The sequence below is a fragment of the Camponotus floridanus genome, unplaced genomic scaffold (assembly GCF_003227725.1).
Source record: "Camponotus floridanus strain SB8 unplaced genomic scaffold, Cflo_v7.5 scaffold146, whole genome shotgun sequence".
In the NCBI taxonomy this organism is placed as follows: domain Eukaryota; kingdom Metazoa; phylum Arthropoda; class Insecta; order Hymenoptera; family Formicidae; genus Camponotus; species Camponotus floridanus.
Genome location: NW_020229266.1, coordinates 137708 through 158478, shown reverse-complemented (window position 1 = coordinate 158478; position 20771 = coordinate 137708). Strand labels below are relative to the sequence as shown.

The window sequence follows — 20771 nt, the reverse complement described above, 5'->3', positions numbered from 1 at the left end:
TCTTTTTGTATAAAAATATCTTTTGGTATAAAAATTTTTTCATAGCTCTTTAGCTTTAGCTAATATTCACATCGGTCACTTTATGTGAATATATATATATATATATATACAGGGTGTTCTAAAAAGATATGTCAAAAATTTAAAGAGATATTTCAAAAATTCAAGGTGACCTTGTCGTAATCTTGGCGACGCCATCCACATGGCGCCAATAAATAGACCTCTTTATACCCTACAACTTTTGTTTGAAACAATTTTTTGCAAAACTTCTATTTTTTGTGATATTTCGAGGTCCCGACTCTTTCGAACGGGGTGTTTGAGTGTTCCCTATACCGTAGTGATGTAACGACATGTTTCCGACCTCAGGTTCATTTGCAGAAAATGATTCTTATGATGCTCCCGACAATCACTGAAAATTTGTCGGTTGAACTTCCGAACATCTTGTACATGCAGTGCTTCCCAAAAGTTTCGGGACGGTCGAATATTTCATAAACTATGCATTTTAGAAAGAAATATTTTCGATAAAAGTTGTATGGCTTGATGGGGGCCATAAGATGGTGTCATTGATTTGACCTTGAAAAGTCGTTTGAAGGTCACGTGAAAGTCAACTTTGATTTTTTAAATAGAACTACCTACTTTTTATTATATATTCTTGTAGTCCTTCTTTAGACCTTTTCAAAGCTATAATTAGTTTTCATAAATACTTTCCGAGTTATAAGGCTTGAAATCATTTCTTACTTTTACATAAACCGTAAAATATCTTGTAAAATTCATTCTTGTAAAATTCATTCTTGTAAGATTCATTCTTCGATTACCTCACCTTAATATTTTTATGTACAAAATAATGAGAGGAATCAGTTGGTGTAAAGAAAACGTATAGTTGTTTTTAAGAAAAAATATGTAATTGTTAATTGCAAATTACATATATTATTTTGTGCATAAAAATATGGAAATAAGATAAGCGAAAAATGAATATTTTACTAGATATTTTACGGTTTATGTAAAATTAAGAACTTATTTCATGCCTTGTAACTCGAAAAGTATTTAACGAAAAAACATTTAGTTATAGTGTTTTGGAAAGCTCTCGAGATAAGCTACAAGAATGTGTAATGAAAAATAAGGGGTTTCATTTAAAAAATTAAAGGTAACTATCACGTGACCTTCAAAAGACCATTCAAGGTCAAATAATTGTCATGATCTTATGTCCCCTTTGAAACCATACTTAACTTTTGTCTGAAACATTTTTTTCTACACTCAAAATTAAAAATGTTATTCGGGGTGATCGATTAAAATGGCCTTAAATACCCTGTATATGTGTGTGTGTGTGTGTGTGTGTGTGTGTGTATACAGGGTGTTCGGAAATACAACCGACAAACTTTCAGAGATTGTCGGAGGCACAAAAAGAATCATTTTTTGCAAATGGATCTAGGGTCGGAAACGTGTCATAGCACACAGAGTGTTCGAAAAAGGTCGAACCTCGAAATATCTAAAATAATTTAAGTTTTATAAAAAACTGTTTCAGACAAAAGTTGTAGGGTGTAAAAAGATCTATTTCCTGACCTTATAAATTTGAGTGGCGCCGCCAAGATCAGGTTGAGAATGCCTTAAGCAAGATCGATGGCTAATCTAGCCAATGAAAGCAAGATTGGTGGCTGATCCAGCTAAGATCAATAAATATATCTTTTTATATCCTACAACTTTTGTCTGAAACAGTTTTTTATAAAATTTAAATTATTTTAGATATTTCTGACCTTTTTCGGACACTTTGTGTGTCGTAGCTATGTAACGACATATTTCCGATCCAAGGTTCATTTGAAAAAAATGATCCTTTTGGTGCTCTCAACAATCTCTGAAAGTTTGTCGGTTGAATTTCCGAATACCCTGTATACATATATTTATAAACAGGGTATCCATTGTATCATCTATCAAAAAAAATCTATAAGTAGATCTTGTTAACCAAACCGAACTAACAAGCTCTATACCATTTTGCAAGCAATTACACAAAATTTCGAGATATTAATTAAAAAAGATCGACTAATTCGTGTGAATGAAAGCGTGCGACGAGAAAGACCGTTCCAATGTAATCTATAGTGTTTTGAAAAGCTCTTGCTATCAGCTATTAGATTCTGGAAATATGTGCGAATCAAAAATATGTTCTATTTAAAAAATTGATGTGGCCTAGACCTGACCTTAATGATGACACCCAATTTCAAATCAATGAGACCTTCTTATATCCCCCTTCGAATCATACAACATTCGTTTGAAACATTTTTTCGTATCTACCTAGTTTTCGAGAAATCTTAATGCATTATTTAAAATGGGACAACCTAACTTGTATATATAATATAATATATATATTTGAATATATTATATATAATTTAACAGGGCGCAGACACGAGCTGTTATTCTACATAATTTTCATTTACGATATACAGAGTGTCTGAAAATGTTTCACAATCTCGAAGTGTGAAGGTAGATTGGCTCAAAAGAAGGAAGAATCTTTATTGTTTTGCGATATTGGCCCGGACTCACTCACCAATCCCTTCCCACTCACCGCTTCGCCGTGCGTCTAACTTAAGGTTACAGTGGACGACTTTCATCGCCGCGCTTTTACTCACGCAGATTGGCCGATCTTCTTTAATTAATTTTTCGTTAATTATTGCGAATATCGTAAAACAGTAGAGATCCTTCCTTCTTAATTTGAACCAATCTACATTCACACTTCGCGATTGCAAAAAGTTTTAGACCCTGTATAAATCAAAATTAAAAAATAGATAGTCTTTCTTTAATTACAATCATTCTTCTAAAATTCCTAAAAAATATTATATACAGTCGGTCATTAGTTTAAAACGATGAATTTTAATTTCGGTTATACGCTTGTTATAAATAGTCTTTTTTCACTTACAATTAGTTTGTTTTGTTTTGAAATCATACAGATGCATGTTTCTTAATCTCAAACCTTCGGCTACGAAATGTAAACAAAACACAGTCTTCCCAATATTTCTGTTTTCCTGACTTTTATGAACAACGGACATTAGTTTAAGACGATCTATGTAAAATTAGTAACATTTAACAAATTCGCTTGGCATTTTGGTATACAAATTTGGTATTAAAGTTGATATGTAGTGTGTTTTTTGTTGATTTATTTTCATTTAACGAGCGTATGAGTAAATCACGGAATTTACCTAACGAAAGGGAACGAATTATAAGACTTCGAAAGCAAAAAAAGACATTTGCTGAAATATCAAGTATTGTTAATAGGTTAGATACTGCTTGTAAGCAAGCATGGTATACATTTTTAAACACTGGCTTTTGTTCTGACCAAAAAGTGGTAGACTACAAAAAACAACTCAGAAAATGGATTGTCGCATTCATTGTTTGTGCGAGAAAATGCGTTTTCGTTCTACAACTGATATTTTGAAATAAATGTAATTAATGATATACAAATTAGAGCTAGAACAGTTAGAAGACGGTTGGAAAAACACGCTCACCCTATTTTATTTCCACCTCCATGTTTAAGAGTCGATAAAATGCGGTAAATTGTGGATTTAAATCTTCTTTAAAACGATGTCTCACGTATTGTATTCCATCAGAAGAAACGCGATTGAACTTTGATTCGTCCAAAAATAATACATTTTGCCAATCTTGACTTGTTCAATGTTTATGAGCATTAACAAATGCAAGTCTCATTTTTCGATTTTTAGGGGAGACCGGGGATAAAAGTAACAGCGTCATGAAAGTAACAAGTCTCGTATTAAATTACACAATATGTTCAATAATTTGTACTATATAGTCAAACGCGTACGATTCTCTTCCTTTTCAGCTAATTGTTGTTGAACGATCGCGCCGGTTGCACATGCAGGAGTGAAATTAATGTATTTGCATTATTCGCCTAAGTATTTCTTGTTTTAGTTTTTTTGTATCTATGTCTAATTAAAGTGTATATATTGACGTAATTATTTGTCGATGTACGAGGTGTGTTAAAAAAAAAGGTGACTTTTTATTTTTCTCAAAAAATATTTATTTATTCATCAATATCTATTTTGTCCCCTTCAAAGTAATCCTCCTCAGATATTATACACTTGTGCCAACGCTTTTTCCAATCCTCGAAGCACTTTTGATATGCGCTTTTTGGTATGGTCTCGAGCTTTTCCAGCGATGCGGTCTTTATCTTCTCAATCATGGCAAATCTCCGTCCTTTCATGGGTCTTTTCAGTTTTGGGAACAAGAAAAAGTCACAGGGGGCCAAGTCCGGTGAATACGGTGGCTGAGGCATGGTTACGGTGTTGACTTTGGCCAAAAAATTATAACCATACCAAAAAGCGCATATCAAAAGTGCTTCGAAGATTGGAAAAAGCGCTGGCACAAGTGTATAATATCTGAGGGGGATTATTTTGAAGGGGACAAAATAGGTATTGATGAATAAATAAATATTTTTCGAGAAAAATAAAAAGTCACCTTTTTTTTTTGAACACACCTCGTATTCTTCTAAAATGTATTCATAAGTTTTTATAGTTATTTGGTTAAGTCTTACATCATATTTAGGTTATAATGCTTTTATTCTAAAAAATATGTTTGGGGATAGAAATAATACGAAACTCTGTGGACGAAAGTCACATCGTTTCAATGCTTAAAGTATAAGAGCTGGTCTTATAATAATTGTATCAAATGTGATTCTTATTATGTATGCCATAATTGTGATTCGGAATAGATAACAATCTTTTTTGTATAAGTAGTTATCATACAATTTTTACATTATTATTTAAAATTAAACTATTTAGACTTAAAAAAGTACAAAACTGGTGTGATATTAAGTATAATTATTTTATGATATTAGATTATACTTACAATTATTTTGTTTAAGATTATTTCTTTTAAGTTTTTTAAAGATGATATAAATAAATATTTATTTTATTTTTTATTTTAATATAATACAATTTAATACAAGTTTATAATAAAAATTATTTTGCTTAATAAAAGATTATAATAAAAGCTGCCTTAAATTGAAAGTCATATTTATTTTATTTTCCCGAAAAAAAGAAACTGGTACTTTGAGCCTCAGATTATGTTACTTTCGTTCTAGGTCTCTAGGATAAAAGTAACGAGCAACGTACTTGCTACAGGATGTTTCATAAGTGGTGGGCAAAATTTCAGAAATGGATTCCTTATGAGAAGAAAATATTCCTATATTAATAAATATTCCTAAATATTCCTATATTAGAGAAGAAAAAAAGTTAATCAATATAGGTCCGGAAATGATTAGTTTTTAAGTTATTAAGATTTTGGACAATTAGAGAAAATGTTCAATATGTCCACCTTCTGTCACAATACAAGCTTATCAATCGTTGTTGTGAGACGCGTTAGATGATACTAAACTTGAAAAATGTTTCAGCGCTCTTCAGACGTACGGCAAAGTGTTCCTGTATACATGAAAAAAGTATGGAATTGTAAACAAGGATAAGAATAATACACCGCGCTAACGTAAACATAGGCCGCCGAACTTGAAAAACATTGTTGATGCCTGTAAAACGACTTCTAAGACGAGAAATGAGACAAAATTTTGTATTACAAAAATCTTAATAACTCATAAACTAATCATTTTCACAATCTATGTTGATTAACTTTTCTTTCTTTTCTCAATATGAGGAATCCATTCCTGAAATTTTGCCCATCACTTATGAAACATTTTGTATAGTAGTTCTTTAAATATCTATCATTTGAGACATAGGTAACATAGATATAATAATAGAAACATAGGTATAATAATAAAACAAAATAGAGTTTTTTAACTTTAGAGTTTTATAATTTTTTTTATATCTCTAACGATAATTAATTAATAACTTATAATACAAAAAATGTTACTTTTGTCCCCGGTCTCCCTACTCATTGTTGGTTTCTTACGTGGTCTTCGGGCTCTTAATTGAAAATGTTCCAACCGTTTGTAACTATTTAGCTAATTTGTTATATTATTAGTTTTTTATTCAGCTCAATATTTTGAGACGAAAACACCTTGAAAAATGTAGCGCTCTTCAGACGTACCAAGTTTCTGTATACATGAAAAATAGAATTAAACAAAAAATAATACAGGCTAAGTAACATACGAACTTGAAAAACATTGTTGATGCCTGTAAAACGACTTCTAAGCCGAGAAATGAGACAAATTTTGTATTAAAAAACTTAATAACAAAACTAATTATTTTCACAATCTATGTTGATTAACTTTTCTTTCTTTTCTCAATATGAGGAATCCATTCCTGAAATTTTGCCATCACTTATGAAACATTTTGTATAGTAGTTCTTTAAATATCTATCATTTGAGACATAGGTAACATAGATATAATAATAGAAACATAGGTATAATAATAAAACAATAAATAGTTTTTTAACTTTAGAGTTTTATAATTTTTTTTATATCTCTAACGATAATAATAAGCATCTGTATGATTTCAAAACAAAATAAACTAAATGGGAAAAACTGCTTATACGACAAGCGTATAACCGAAATTAAAATTTATCGTCTTAAACTTATGTGTGACCGCTACAGTATATTAATATATATAATTTATATATATTTAAAAAATTATATGTTTTATACATATCAAGACACGGTGTCTCGCGCCAAGTTCATGGGAAACATTTGCGCGGCACTCCGTGTATCTATATGCGAGTCGAACCGTTGAGAGTAACTCAGATTATCGAATTTCAAAAACGGCTGAACGGATTGAATTTTTATCAGCCTTAATTGATAGAGCGGATTTGAATTGTATAAAGAAAGTATCTTTATTTTGTGCGTGATCTATAAACGGAGATATCATAACGCAAAGTCGAAATATGAAAATTTTCAATTAAGAAATGTACTTATCATCATCATCATCATCATCAACGCACATGTACACAACACATAGAAAGAGAAAACGTATATTTCCTCGACAGAAGAATGCGCTAATGACGCTTTGCGATATTTGCGATATTAATGACATGTGTCATATGTGTCATTAGTATAATGACTGACTGAGCTCAGTGGTAAGAACAGTCGCCCGGCAAGCGAAAGACTCGGGTTCGATTCCTGATTTAGCGACTTCGCCCCGATATTTTTCTTGTTTACATCTCTTCAGGGGAATAAAGAGGGGTTTTATAGAATTCTCAAAACATGAGAATCTATATCTTGGTATATACACCAAATAAAATATATGTATAAATGCCTTGTGCACGTTTAAATTTTCGCGAACAATTAATGTTTATGAAATTTACGCATTACCATCCGCGTTTGGCTCTTAATCGTTTGTTTCTTAATTATCATGTTGTTAAATACATAGAGCCGAATACTTTATTAATTTATTTAAAATATATATATTGCATATATTTATTTTATATATATTTTTATATAATTTGCTTATATATTTAAAAAATATACATTTTTTTAAAATATAATATCTCTTAGCAAATTAGACTAAAAAAATAAGTCATATAATCCTAAAAAACTTACGTTTTTAAAAAAAGGTAAAAAAAAGCGCTAAATTCATGCACTAATTGTATCGAACCGTCATATTGTCTACAAAAAGTAGTGATATAAAAATTGCGCCAACTAAGAATAAAAATTTGTAAAAGATAAATAGAAGTACAAGGAAGAAAACTTGTACAAGTTAAATAGAAATATTTTAATTGAAAACATTGTTATACAAAATAGTTGTTTTAATTTTCATAAATAATAATATTAAAAAATTAAAAATTTATTTAAAAATTGGGAACTGAAAATTATATAAATATAATATAAAATAAAACATATAATATACAAACATATATTAATAAAACATATAAATATATATATATAATATAAAACAAAGAAGTAAAAAAAAATTTAATTAAAAAACTTGGCGCTGTCAATTTTACTAATATATTGCTTAGTTTAAAAGTCTAAATTTTCAAATGTAAATAAATATAAATTAATTAAAGAAATTAGATCATTAAATTTTAAAACTTGAAATATGTTACAATTTTTTAGATTTCCATACTATATAAAGTTGATAAAATAGAAGAAACATAATCTTGAATAAATTTCATAGAAATTTCTAAAGTAAAAAGTATAATTTGTGAAAATAATATAAGAATTATAATAATTAAATTATTAAATGAAGATCCAGAAAATCTTAAGAGAGTTAATAATAAATGTCCAGCAATTATATTTGCTGTTAAATATATATTTATTTCACATATATTATTAGTGAAATATGTGCCAATTTTATTGGAAGTCCCAAGTTTTTTTAATTAAATTTTTTTTTACTTTTTTGTTTTATATTAATTAAATTATATAAATTTATAAATTATATAATGATGTATTTAAAACACAAAGATAGTGAATTAATAATAAAAATGCGATCACAAGCTTATCAATCAAATCAATCAATATTAAGAAGTAAGAGAGAGAGAGAGAGAGAGAGAGAGAGAGAGAGAGAGAGAGAGAGAGAGAGAGACAGAGATTTATTAGATAATTTAATAAAATATATTTATAATATATTTATATTTAAATAACAAAACTTACTCGAAAAATATTCAAGCTTAAATTCATCACTCCAAATATTATTAAAAAGAAGAATGATATCTCAAATTTAGATATCAGATATATGCAAAACCTTTAAATACAATAAAATGTTACTTTATAATATACTACGCATATTTTATGCATGTTTTATAAAATAATTACTAACTTTATGGCTTTTCGGTGAATATCTACAGCGTTTTTTATGCTCTTATGAATCAAATTTCTATTCTGCAATTTAATATCTTGCAATGTTCGAATCTTTATTGCGTTCTCGATACGATAACTATAAATAATTTAATTATTATAATTATTAATTATGATAATTTATCTAAATATGTATATGTATATAAATATGTATATAGTGATATTGAGAGTTTTAATAATAATTTCGAAGTTGAATAATCATAACTTCACAAGTTAGTATTACAATAGTGAAGTAAAGTTAATAAAAAAACATAGCGTTTGAAATACACAAATATAAAACTAACAAATTTGAATAACATAAATAAAAACAAAATATTGTTTTATTTCTTTTATCGTACTTTGATCTTACTATTAATTATAGTTCTTGATAAATGTTTATTTTAGGTTACACAACTCGAAAAATTTTCACATATGTTGTAAAGCATACATTTCTAAGTAATACATCGTTTGAATTTTGCGGTGATCTCTTTTCATTTCTGACATTTTTTCGTTTCTGCACTTTTGAAGTTTCATACTTTTATATCATCTTTTCGTTACATCCTATTTATGTATTTACACTTTTTGTTTACATTTGTTCATCACGGTTTCATATTATATTTTACTTGTGTGTTTATATTTTTTGTTTACGTTTCCTCGTTGTCTCTTCCATATCGTTAAGCTAGAAGAATTATTGTTTAGTTTCGCTAGAAATCTTGAAATCTAGAATATATGTATTTGTAAACTTTGCTTTGTTTTGCAAAGTACTTGCGTGGATACCGTCCATTCCGTCCTCTTACGGGGGAGGTTCTACTTTCGGAAAATATAACCTAATCAAACTGATATCTGAAGTGTGGAATATATACAGTGGTATAATACAGTAAAAAAAATATTCGTACACTAGAAATTTTCACAAAAAATGGATTATTTTTGTGTAACAATAAATAATAATATAATTATTTGTTTATATTATAAATTCTTCTTTTCTTAATAACATTTAAAAAAACTCATAAATTATAACATTTTATATTTCAAAACAATAAAATAACAAAATATAACGATTTTCGAAAATACAAAAAGTATTCGTACACTATGATATCAATGACAACAACTGATCTTAGGTAGGGGACATAGTTTGTATGTTTGTTTACATTTTTTTGCTTGATCTCTCTCTTATTGACGTAAAATTTCATAGTTTCATTCAGTCGTTGTTCTTTGGTTTGCAAAAATGGGTCGAAAAGAAACCGAGACTACCGAGAAAGAAAGAAAAATTATCATTAGACTGCACAATCAATGTAAAAGTCTCGCGCAAATTTCCAAGACTGTTGGTCGAACTCGCTCAAGGATTCAATTTATTATTGATCGATTTTGTATACAGAAAATCGTAAAAAATGCGCCCAGAAGTGGTCGACTACACATTCTTTCAAAGACCGATGAAAGATTTATCGTGCGTCTTATCAAAAAGGATCCCAAAATTTCGACACCGATGATTGTGGCTACAATGGAAAAACGAGATGTACATGTTTCGATCAGTACTGTTCGGAATATGTTGCGCAAAAACAGTTATCATAATTGAATCGGAAAAAAACGACTTCAATTCGCCAAAAAATACGTCAATAAGGATAGTGATTTTTGAAATAGGAAAGTCATATTCTCAGATGAGAATAAATTTAATACTTTGGTTCGGATGGGAGACGCACAGTGAAAAAAAATTGTGAATTAAATCCGAATAATTTGTTACTCACTGTGAAACACGGCGGTAGTTCAGTGATGGTGTGGGGCTATATGAGTACTGAAGGGATTTACAATGAATCACAAAATGTATATTGATATTTTGAAACATAATCTAGCCATCAATATAGAAAAACTTGGACTCAAAAATAAATTTATCTTTAACAAGACAACGACTCGAAGCATACAGCCTATAATATCAAAAATTAGCTGTTATACAGGGTGACCCATTTTAACTTAGGCAGCCAAATAACTCGAAAAATAAGCACACTACGAAAAAATGGTTAGAATCAAAATTTCGTCATTTCGAGGGGGACGTACAATGACGTTAAAATCAGCCCCCCCACCCCTCCCCCTGGGCGGTGAGGGGGGGCAAGTTTGAAATCTTAAATAGGAACCCCTATTTTTCATTGCATATTCTTGTAGCTTATCTCGAGAGCTTTCCAAAACACTATAATTAAGTACCTTTTTATTAAGTACTTTTTGAGTTATAAGGCTTGAAATAATTTCTTAATTTTACATAAACCATAAAATATCTAGTAAACCATTCATTTTTCGATTATCTTACCTTCATACTTTTATGTACAAAATAATGAGAGGAATCAATTGGTGTAAAGAAAACATACAGTTGTTTTTAAGAAAAAATATGGAATTGTTAATTGCAAATTACATATTTTTTCTTAGAAACAACTATGTGTTTTCTTTACACCAATTGATTCCTCTCATTATTTTGTACATAAAAGTATGAAGGTAAGATAATCGAAAAATGAATGGTTTACTAGATATTTTATGGTTTATGTAAAATTAAGAAATTATTTCAAGCCTTATAACTCAAAAAGTACTTAATAAAAAGGTACTTAATTATAGTGTTTTGGAAAGCTCTCGAGATAAGCTACAAGAATATGCAATGAAAAATAGGGGTTCCCATTTAAGATTTCAAACTTGCCCCCCCTCACCGCCCAGGGGGAGAGGTGGGGGGGCTGATTTTAACGTCATTGTACGTCCCCCTCGAAATGACGAAATTTTGATTCTAACCATTTTTTCGTAGTGTGCTTATTTTTCGAGTTATTTGGCTGCCTAAGTTAAAATGGGTCACTCTGTATAATAATGTACCCTAACAATTACATATTCCCCCATAATCACCGGACTTGAATCCTATTGAACATTTATGGAGTATTCTTGAAAATATAGTAAGAAAAAGACAAGTATCGAATCGTGCAAAGTTTATTAAAATTTTATAACAAGAATGGGATAAAATTTTATCTGCCGTTACAAAAAATCTTGTTGATTCGATGCCAAGAAAACTGCAGGCAGTCGATTCTAAGGGATACCCAACAAAGTATTAATTTTGTTTCTATTATTCAATAATTAGAGTGTATAAATACTTTTTATACTTTCGAAAATCGCTATTTTGTTTTTTTATTGTTTTGAAGTATAAAATGTTATAATTTATGAGTTCTTTTTTGAAATGTTATTGAGAAAAGAAGAATTTATAATATAAAGTAATAATTATTTGTTTATTATTTATTGTTACACAGAAATAAATCATTTTTTGTAAAAATTCCTAGTGTACGAATACTTTTTACATCCACTGTACCTGGCTTCGCATAAAAAGTTGCAAACTTGTAAAAACTCATGAACCATGTGAACCGGACACACGTTGGACTCGGTTATATTTTCCGAAAGTGGAGCCCTCCCACGAAGAGGGGGGCAGAACACACGGTGTCTACGCATGTACTTTGCAAGATAAAGCAAAATTCACAAATACATATATTCTACTAAATATATTTTTTCTTAAACTTACATATGTATATGATGTGGTAAAATTATGTTCTATTCGTGAAACTTTTTTTGTTAATAACTATTTAATAAATAACAAACGGCTAAAACATTCTGAAAATTATTCAGAAAGATGACCCCGGTAAATGTAAACAGAAAAATATAAACATATTTAGAATGTTGTAACGGCCTTGCCGCTACTAAGAAAGGATTGCGCTGCGCCAATTTGGCGCCAAGCGCCGCCGATTGAGCACTTCGACCAAGCCGCGGAATTAGGAGCCGCGGATTGAGGATCGCAGTCTACCCCACTACTACGCGCATGACCGCGTGGGATATCAAGTGGGGGTAGCCAGCCGGGTATATAAGGCGGCCGCTCCGGCAGACCGGCACCGATTCCTGTCCCGACTCTCGGGACGCACCACAGACTTCTATATATATACTAGACTACTAACCTTGATTCCCTAGACGTACCAGTACATAATGTATATTTTATACATAACTGAATAACCGATTGGAATGTGTCGTCTGCTATGTACATATATCGATCGTCAAGTGAAATGTATTATTGTATTATAATTTGTCAACATTTTTCTAATGTTTATATTTAAAAAATGATAATAATATAAAAAAATATTATTAATATTAGGTTATTTTATATAAAAATGTACTTGAGGTTATATCATTTTTTTTAGTTTTATTTTTCATAAAAAACGTTGTGCATAACAATCAGCACATGTTTTTAAAAATGTTATAATAATTAATACATAAAAATGTTATAATAATTAATACAATATTTTCAAGTTCGAATTAATATAATATTAATACAATATATTAAAAAATGTATACCACATTCTTTCTTATATATATTTGTGCATCCTTGCACCACGCAAGGATCTTATTGTCATTATTATGGATATATCTATATATATATATATATATATATATATATATATATATATATATATATCCATATATATCTATGTATGCACTTTAATTTATTTTGCCCGTTTCATTTATCATACATAAACGGAACAACGACGATATATAGTATATATATCACATATCTCACTCAGTAATCCATAGTCGTAGGACTATAAAATATTAGTCGCATTCCAATCGGTAACTCAGTCTGCCGCCTTTGGGTGCCTATGTGTACATACTTTCGGGGTACACGCTAGGTGGGGAATATATAACGAGCCTAGCAGTCTAGTGTATTATAGAAGTCTGTGGGACGCACGAAGTTACAAGGCGCACCCTGGGCATTCGCAGCCTACCGAGCTCCTATCCTATCCTTGCTTCTGATCCAGAGCACGGTCTCAACCGTGCCCGGTCGGGTGCTCCTGACACCCAGGAGCCTTCCGTCGAGCCACGGACGATCCGGTTCAGGGTATGAGGCTCCCGTACTCGGTCGGTTATAACCGACGTCCGGAATTGTCCGGCTTATTTCCTCGCATCTGAACCGCCCTCCGTCGAGCCACGGACGACTCGATCCAGGGTACGGGCGCTCCCGTACTCGGTCGGTCGCAACTGACGTCCGGACTGTCCGGCTCGCATCCCGACACCCGAATAGCCGTTTTCACGGCTCCTAGAACAAATAGCCGTTTTCACGGCTCCTGGAATAAATAGCCGTTCTCACGGCTCTTGGAACTAATAGCCGTTTTCACGGCTCCTGCAACGACAGCCGTTCTCACGGCTCCTGGCTCTCGGACGAGCGCCGTCCATCGGCACCTGGAGGACAGCCGTATCCACGGCTCCTGGACATCGACCGCCCACCCGCTCTGCGTTAGAGCCGTTTTCACGGTTCTCCGTGAATAGCAGTAGTCCATTGTAAATAAAGTTGGTTTTTTTTTCTCTCCTCCTCCTAGATCCTCAACCGACTTTCTCGACACGGCCACCCGACAAATCGCTCGTCCACCGTCCTCGCGTTTATTTCGGGGAGGCCCTGATTAACTTCCCTGGTCTAGAGCCCGGTTGCTACCGGGCCCGGTCGGGTGCTACCGACGTCCAGTATCCCGGCGTACCACGGGGCACCCTGAGGACAGGTGCTCCCGTCCTCGGCCGACTTCGGTTGGCAGACTCTGATAGGTCCCGTGTCCGTGCCCCGTCGCACGCGACCACCCACTAGACTCTCCGCGTTCCGCGTTACGAAGATTCGTACGCGCGTTTGTATAATAGCATAGGCTTAAGCGTGTTCATTATTTCGATACGCGAGTCATTGTAAATAGGTTTCATTAGCGTTAGGTAGTTCCGTAGTTATTAGGTTTAGGTGCGTTCGTGTCCGCGCGGATAATGTAAAACGGTTAAAAACGCATCCGTAATTCCGTCGCAACCCCGTGTAAATATTAGTTAAGATTATACTTTGAGGTGATTGCGTGGGTTTACCACCCGAAACTCGCCTGTCTGATTTCTTTGAATAAAGCAAACTTAATTTAAATCGTGCGTGTGTGGTGTTTTGCGAGCCTGAGCCTCCCCTTCTCCCGAACCCTGACTCCGACGAGCCGATCCGCGGCGTTGGGAAAGGTGCACCGTTACAATGTAATGAAAAGATGAGTACAAATAAATATAAAATTTCAAAATCGCATATCATAACATCGCATAACATGTATCTTGCAAAGTAAATCTCTAAATTTTTAAATTTCAAACGAGAAAACAGAATTTCTTTATTTTAAATTTTTTCATTATTTTTATGTTTATCGTTTTACCTAGCTATTGCAAACATTCCGCACATATATTGAAAATATGCGATGAGCATTGTCCCTGTTGCTGCCACTACAATAAATCCTACAGAAATAGCTGCATTCATATGTAGTAGTAGATAATAGAAGTATTTTTCTTGATCAATGAAATATTCAGTCAAAACATACAACTGACGTGGTCTAGATTTGTTTATAGATGAAATTAGTATAATGTCCGGCCAAACTTGGACACTTATGAGAACAAACATACTGCAAACAAATAATACTAAATAACATTATTGATAAGCATTCATACAATTTCTAATTTTCTAACTAAAATTGTAAATCACTATAAATGGTTATTATAATAAATTATGATAAATAAATTGTATAAAAGAAATTAATTGATGTAAAATTTTCTTTTAATACAAATATATCTATCACAATCATATTACATGCAATTTTTTTAATACACTCAAATATGAGTGTCTGATAACTATTTGCACATCCGAAGTGTGAAGGTAGGTTGGCTTACTAAGAAGGAAAGTCCTTTATTGTTTTTTGCAATCTTCGTAATAATTAGTGGGAAATTAATTAAAGAAGATCAGCCAATTTGCATGGGTAGAAACGCGATGAGTGCACAAGGAGTGGAAAGCTTTTCATGCATTTACCACTCCTTCTCCACTCACCACTTCATCGCGCTCTTAATACAAGATTACAGTGGGATGATTCTAAGCGCCGCGCGCTTTCACACTTCGGATGTGCAAAAAGTTATCAGACATCTTGTATACTCATAAAAAATGCATATATATATATACATATATATATATATATATGCATTTTTATATATGTATACAGGGTGCTTCCGCAACATACAGATCGGTAAGTCAGGTTGCCTATCTAACGATTGGTCTTCTTTTACCGACCTCGCATAATTGAAAAATAATAAGATCAGAGGATCGATCATATAATTTTTTCGTGAAAAATGAAAAAATTCCTTGATTGATACCTTGAATGCAAATCCGTAGGGAATGAGGAAAGCGAAATCAGCTTTTAACATTGATATAGTGTAATTGTAATATTTAATAACATAAATAACATTATATAAAGAAGATCTTAAAAATAAAATTTGAAACGTGTGTGCGAAAATCATTCCTCCGATAATTCGGAGAGTAAGGAAAAATTTTATGCGGAGGATTGCTTTATGTTTAGAAGAGAATGGCAGTTACATTGAGCATATATTGTGAACATTAAAAAATAGTTTTTTGTTTAAATTAATTATATTTTATCTGTGTTATTATATTTCAATTGTGTCATTTTATGTTATTAATGTTATTTAAGTTATTTATGTTATTAAATATAATGTTATTTATGTTATAAAATATTATAATTACACTATATCAATGTTAAAAGCTGATTTCGCTTTCCTCATTCCCTACGGATTTGCATTCAAGGTATCAATCAAGGAATTTTTTCATTTTTCACGAAAAAATTACATGATCGATCCTCTGATCTTATTATTTTTCAATTATGCGAGGTCGGTAAAAGAAGACCGATCATCAGATAGGCAACCCGACTTACTGATCTGTATGTTGCAGAAGCACCCTGTGTATATATACATATATATATGTACATATTTGTGTATATAATAACGACATGCATGTATAATTTATTGTTTTTGAATATAATTTATCGTTTTCCACAATTATTTATAATTTATTTACTTAATATAATTAATTGTTTTCAACAATTATTAAATTATTAAATTATATTTAATTTTTAATTTTATATTTAATTATTAAATTATTAATTATATTTAATTTTCACAACTTAAACGTGAGTAACAAATTTATATTTGGCGTTGATGTTAAAAAATAGAAAAGTGCTTTATATATTTAGTTATATATTGTATATGTATTATGATGATTTAACAATCATTAATTTAACTTTCAGTTTTGTAGTCATATGCTTAAAGTAAAAAATTGAAAAACAATTTTAAACAATTTTCTTTTTCAATGAAAAACAATTGAGAAAAATAAATATAAAATAAAAGTATTATTATTTGATTACTTTTATAAAAATATTGTTGTATTCGTTATTATATTTATAATTTTTATATATAATTTACAATTAACTTAATGCTTTGTAGAATTTACAAAAATTGTTCCGTGAAGAAAATTCCAACAACAAATTTATTCAAATTGAAAAGCAAAAAAAATTAAAAAATGCTATGTTACTTGTCAATGTAGCCGTATAATATTTTGCGTTTCTTCCGTATCTTTCTATGATGGCAATTTCATTACTATCTTTTATATCATTGAAGATACGTTGAAGTTGTTCCATTAAATCTTTCACCTGTATTAATGAATCTTTATTATTTCTACTAGTAAATAAGGAAATATATATAGATCTAAAATGTTACCGAGAGCGTTTATTAAAATAAATACAAATAGATAATCAACTTACAGTTTCACTATTAATGCAAAACGAATGATATTTTATTGTTATGCAAATGAAACCAAATGCTGAAGATAAAACTTTGATGACGAAATTTGCGGTACATTTTGAAGTCACGAATGTTGTAAACTGTAACACAATAAATTTTTATGGGGAAATTGTGGATTTCTATGGAAAATTTTTTTTATTAACACAAAGTAATTCTACATTTTTACAACTATGTTCCATTTATAAATAATGAATAATTATATTACTTAATTATAATATAACTTTTATCCTTTGTAATAAAAAGTATAGATGCACATATATATACAAAGTGATTCTGAACAAACGTTTGTCTTTAAAATATCAAATTCTTGAATAAATTCTAAAACAATTTTTCCTCTTGCAAAATTTTGCCCGGAGCTTTTAAACTATAGTTTAGAAATTAAGCTTTGGGCAAAATTTTGCAAGAGGAAAAATTGTCTTAGAATTCATTCAAGAATTTGATATTTTAAAGACAAACCTTTGTTCAGAATCACTCTGTATATACAGGGTATCTATGTATAAAAACGTAAGAAAATGTTCCAAATGTTCAAAAATATTGATCGCACTGAATTCGTTTTTAAAACCATAAGAAAAAAAGAGAGATTGAAACGCCAGAATTTAATGATATTTTTTCATATTATTTTCATATTATTATTGATTTTCAATCAGATAACGGTTTAATAAATATTTAATAATAAAAAATAATTATATTTAATATTAATAATAATATTTAATAATAATAAATAAATATTTAATATTAATAATACTATTGTTCGGGATCGCAACTTTGAATTTGCGAGAGTAATGCCGGTACACACCCGAGTGGGTATCGCGAGATGGAAAGACAAGTGACTTCGGGAAGGATGAGTGAAAGGATTGAATACTGTGAACTTGCTCCTTTGATTTTTACACAGCGACAGCCTCAAGAGAGTTACTTTAACTTTATTGCAATGTTGCACACGATAATTTACAATGTTTAAAAGAATGTTCGGAATGTGCACAACGCGATTGCGAGTATTTTGAGTTAATCGAAATTCGCACTAGAGTAATCGAGATCGCTTGGCATAGCGACGCGAGAGATTGAGCGAGACCGCACTATACAACGGTTCGCTAGAGTAAGCGAGACCGTACTATCCAACGGTTCGCGAGAGTAAGCTAGACAGCGCTTGATTGCACGCGAGATTGAGCGAGACCGCACTATCCAACGGTTCGCGAGAATAAGCGAGACAACGTTTCTTGAGGAGCACGCGAAGTCCGAATGACCAAGGACGCTCCTTCTCTTCGCTAGAGTGAAGGCACTCAACTACGTCACGGCACTCGCGCTCAGACTTTGAGTTCGTGACGGCATTGATAATGATTTATACGTAGTTCCGACACGATGATTTGAGCGTAATTTGGAACCAACACCTTTTCGAGATTCCAAATCACGACTTTTCGAGTTGTGTGCGTTTCACTCTTTTTTGATGTTATCTAACGACACTCTTGATGATCAGACAACGATTCTCTTTCTGTAGTAATCAGGCGACCCTCGCTCGGAGAGAGGCTTTCTTCCCGATGATAAAGGCTTGATCGCGAGTCGGGTGATCAAAATTGAACTTATCCCGTTTTGTCACGTAAAATCGCGTGATTTTACGATTGCCTGATTGGCCAGGACCATGTAATCCTACGCGATCACGAGGAACGCAAAACAAGGACGGCAATACGCGTGTTCGAGTACGGTCGAGCATGAACGGATGGCGCCAGTATTACTTTAATTGAATATTTAATTCTAGTCTCAGGGCGAATCCTGAACAACTATTTAATAATAATAAATAAATATTTAATGTTAATAATAATATTTAAAAATATTTAATAATAATATTTAGTATTAATAATAAATAATATTTAACATTAAAAGTGAAAGTATTAAACATTTATTTATTCTAATTAATTTTAAAACAAATATCGTACGATGTATAAATATCATATGATAATAATATTATACACTAAATTGTCGCGTCTTCAATCAAACACATGTTTACGTTCGACAACGCTGTTAGTACCTTAACCTACCGCAACGTAGCATAACCAAAAACTGTTTGCTGTCGCCGGGTAAATATCGTCGCGTTGTCGCGTCGTGTAATAACGTGTGTCTTTCTTTAATCGAGTGATTTTTAATTGCCAACAGTGATTATTCAATAGTGATTGATAGTGATTAGTGATAGAGTCATTGATAAATTTCTCGTCTTATCGAGCGAGTGAATGAATGTGATTATGTTGAAGTTTATAAAAGAATACAGTTTATAAAAGAAAAAAGAATTTTCGATTAATTATTTAGTGTGCATCTCTGTCCTTTAGAACGTGAAATCTACGTTCAATTTTAGTGAAAGTACGATCTATGGAAAATTCATTTCTGAAGAAATTACAGCAATACATCGAACAAGGTAATAATAACTATTCTTTGATGTTGTGTGAAAACAAATTTCGGGATGTCAAATAAACAGTTAGAGAAAATTAGAAAGAGAGGGGTTTGTAGTAGGTAGGAAATACCGAGTTGATAACGAGTAAGTAACAGAGTTCGACTTGGTACTCGAGTCTCACATAACTCACCGGATCGCTCGGTGAGTATGCATAAAATGTATTTTCACCTCTCTAGTAAAAAAAAAGAAACGGTACAATATAAAAAAATAATTAAAGTGAAAATGTGTAACAATAAAAAGTAAATAATAATTTTAATAAGAGTAATAATAACTTCAAGTAAGCAAATGAGAGAGAGAGGGGGGAGGGAGGAAGGGAGGGGGGAGGGAGAGAGAGGGAGAGAGAGAGAGAGAGAGAGAGAGAGAGAGAGAGTCTGACGGTGAATCACGTCACCCTTGCCTGCCTCCTGTATCCGATCTATTATAAGATAATTACTTCTTTTAATAATTCGAAAATTAAGCGTCGGATGAAATTTTGTCACAGGAAAAATCGTCTTAGAATTAACTCAAAAATGTGTCATTTCACGACAATATACTTATTTTGAATCACCCTGTATATATATTATATATTATATATATACAGGGTGTCCCATTTTAATGTCCCGCCCCAAATAACTTTCTTATTTTTAATTTTAGAAAAAGATGTTTCAGACAAAAATTGTATGGTTTCAAGGGAGACATAAGGTGGTGTCATCAGTTTGACCTTGAAGAGTCACATGAAGGTTACGTGAAGGTCATTTTGAATTTCTTAAATGGAACACGCTATATATTTTTGCATATTCTTATCTCGAGGGCTTTCCAAAACACTATAAATAAATATTTTTTCATCAAGTACCTTTCCAGTTATGAGGCTTGAAATCATTTCTTAATTTTACATAAACCATAAAATATTTTGTAAAATATTCATTTTTCGATTATTTTACCTTAATA

At 31.4% G+C, this 20771-nt stretch overlaps 1 long non-coding RNA gene across 1 annotated transcript; it reads right to left on the bottom strand.

Annotated features, from left to right (window-relative positions):
• Positions 1-8566: 8566 nt before the first annotated feature.
• On the bottom strand, positions 8567-15181 carry LOC112637238. The gene is made up of 3 exons (XR_003122472.1): positions 14929-15181; positions 8703-8819; positions 8567-8627 (listed from the first exon to the last, which is right to left on the bottom strand). It is a non-coding gene; the product is annotated as an uncharacterized LOC112637238 (long non-coding RNA).
• Between the last annotated feature and the right edge of the window lie 5590 nt (positions 15182-20771).